We start from the raw sequence: 3529 nt of genomic DNA on the forward strand, positions 1-3529 counted from the left end.
CCGATATCTGGCTTCTCAATAGAAACCAGAGGGATCAACAAACAGTCTTAGAGTACAGACCCACTGCCCGTGCCATAGGTACAGACCCACTGCCCGTACCCCAAAGTCTGTGTAGAGAATCAACGAGCAAAATGAATTAATAATAACTTGGTATGCACAATGGATGGTCACAATTTAAGTCTATCAATAGATAGACTAAAATGAATAATAAACGATGTGATGATGAATATGAATATAACAATGAATATCGAATTATGATTTAAGTTTAACTTACAGTAACTTAACGCAGTGGTAGACGCACGCTTTGAAGATGTAGACGTTGATCGATGTCTTCTTTCGATGGAATAACTGTTTGGAAAAATATTTTTCATTATACAATACACATAGAATACATAATATGCACAGTAAATAAATCACAGTATAGAAATCACAGTAAATAAATCACAGTAAATGAATCACAGTACATAAGAAGATAAATATCGAAGCCAATGGTTCTCGAACATCTGTAACATACAAGGGATTAGTAACAAGAGAGGAGACACAACAATATGCACAGTAAATAGATTAATAATATACACAGTAAATAAATCACAGTATAGAAATCAGAGTAAATAAATCAGAGTAAATGAATCACAGTACACAAGAAAATAAATATCGAAGCCAATGGTTCTCGAACACCTGTAACATACAAGGGATTAGTAACAAGAGAGGGGACACAACAATATGCACAGTAAATAAATTAATAATATGCACAGTGAATAAATTGATGGTTGTCGAATGCCTGCAACAAACAATGGGGTTGTTCTTGTTGAATTGTTTTTGCCGGCTTGAACGACCTTCCTTGAACGACCCAAACACCGGATGTTACAGCCCGCTCCGACCATGTTAGGCCTCGTTCGGTACGCGTTGACACCGACGGAGAGCACCGATACTGCGGCTCGCTCTATCGCTCTCGCTCTCTCCCTTTCGCCCGCTCCGACCATGTTAGGCCTCGTTCGGTACGCGTTGACACCGACGGAGAGCACCGATACTGCGGCTCGCTCTATCGCTCTCGCTCTCTCCCTTTCGCCCGCTCCGACCATGTTAGGCCTCGTTCGGTACGCGTTGACACCGACGGAGAGCACCGATACCGCAACTCGCTCTACCGCTCTCGTTTATTTATGATGTTCATATTCCCCAAATAATTATCATATTTAACTAATTTGTTTAAGCGACATGTTCCTTTTAAAGATTTAGCTCTCCAGTATAAATCCCTAAGACCCTTATTTATTATTCATTTCATAAAATAATTGCAAATATGAAACTTTTTTACCTCTTCTTGAACATTCTAATTTCATAGCCATTGACTGGGTACCTGAAAGTATTTCATTGAATTTGTGTAAAAGATTTTACTACTTCCTAAAAGATTCCGTGTGATATTTGATAGCATAAAAAACAATGTGCCGATACAGGGTTTCGATTTATTTACGAAACTAATCTGACCAGTTGCTGCATTCTTTGATACTAATTTTTAAGAAAATTAAACTTCTGTATTTCACTTAATTTGAGAGACACGTAGCTGAATATTAACATACGTTCATTATTTAATTACTCGCAATAAATACAATTTTTGTAAGTAAATAACGTGTAAGTAATTTCATATGTACAAATTTACCAATTGCCAGAAAGTAATTGTTCGTGGGTTCGTGCGTATTCAGATTCTTACAATACGCAGTAAAACTATTCATACTCCCATTTAAATTATAAATATGTAAATGTTAATAAAGGCGGTGTATATATTCTCTCACATGTAGGTTTGATAAACTATTTATGAAACTACATCTATTCTGAATTTATCTGTTACAAATATACAAATGTAAAGCAAGATATAAAAACGAATAAAACAAGAACATGTAAAAAGTAACATTAATAAAATGTCCATTAACGATGCATTTAGAATAAATTGTCTTGTAGTTAAGTGAAAAAATATATACTTTTCCGTTTCATGTTTCATGACTGTCATATTCATCCCTTAACATGGTCTCTGACATCAGTAGCCGAACAGTCTGTATAATATAAGAAAATATTTACATTTTGTATCAAATTTCGCTGGAAAGGCCGTCGTTTAGATTGTAGCATGTTCGTATTCAGTTAACTATACATTTGATATTACTTTTGTATGACACATTTTCATTTAATTTTAGGTTGGCTCAGTAGATTTTTAGCATGGAAAGGTTTTTTAATAACTACAAGACTGGGTTATGCGATATATTTGACACAGTTTCCCATATTCTTTTATAATGTTGGAAAAATCAGGAGTGCGACCCATTATGAATTTTTTAGCATGCAAGTAAGTTTACATTAATGTGCTTTTACACAATACTTATTGAGCTCGATTTCATAATACATGTTGTTTTGCAGTTTAACCTAAACGAATTTCTATGGATTATTATTCTATCCATAAGTCTTACTCTACTCTTTGATACGCCATTCCAAAATATTAAAAATTATTTGCTGAAGAAACCAGTGTCAGATGCAACGACAAAGGTATTTAAACAGCAATAATGTTTTCACCAAATACTATAAACTTAACCTAGTGGTTCAAAGTGCACATTGTAAATAGTGTTTGGAATCTTCAGTTTGGTTTTAGAAAATATTAGATCCCACAACTTGCCCTCATATATACTATATATGATAGCTAAGAGCACATCTTATTTATATATTGTTATATTTGGACTATATAAAGTGCTTGTAAATAATAATTATTTTTATAATATTAATTTTATATGCCGAAAAATATTTAAAAAATTAAATTTCTACTTACATGTAAAATTTTATTTGTAAATAATTTAGTATAGTGCTATTTATGTAAGATTTTTGTTATCGCACAGCTTGTTATTTTATGAAGTAATAAATCTTTCTACATTCCATGATGTATATTCAAAATAACTTATATAATAAACACTTTTTACTTTTATTCTTGTTTCCGTAATTCGGCGGCTCACCGGATTCGAATCCCGCCGTTGAGATACCCGCAACGCGATCGTGTAAACACCCGATCGCCGTGCAAAAACTCGCGTGAACCGTTGGCGGGCCAACAGTCGTACTTATCGTCAACCGTCGCGACCTGAGCGAAAGTCATAATCAGAACTGTTTGTACTCCACAAGCGAAAACACGTTTCCTACCGAATTGTCACTTGCGTGCATTATACCAAGTACTCTATCGTATTTACTCAAGTTTATACATACCGGAGAGGTATCGTTTTTCTGTTAAGTGTCCATCGTATTGTATTTGTTATCGTTTTGTTCCGTAATCTTGACAAATAAACTGTGTATCAAGATGAGCCGACAGGCGAATAAATTGTCCTGTGAACGAATACTGTGGAAGCACTCATTTCTTGTGGTGACCTCAACTCGCTCCTCCACTCACGAGCTGGTCGAAACAATTCTTTTTATGTTTATAAACTGTGATTAAAAACATATTTAAGTAAATGAAATTGTGTATATATATATATATATATATATATATATATATATATATATATGTACT

Source organism: Dufourea novaeangliae, unplaced genomic scaffold (assembly GCF_001272555.1).
Source record: "Dufourea novaeangliae isolate 0120121106 unplaced genomic scaffold, ASM127255v1 scaffold184, whole genome shotgun sequence".
Classification (NCBI taxonomy): Eukaryota; Metazoa; Arthropoda; class Insecta; order Hymenoptera; family Halictidae; genus Dufourea; species Dufourea novaeangliae.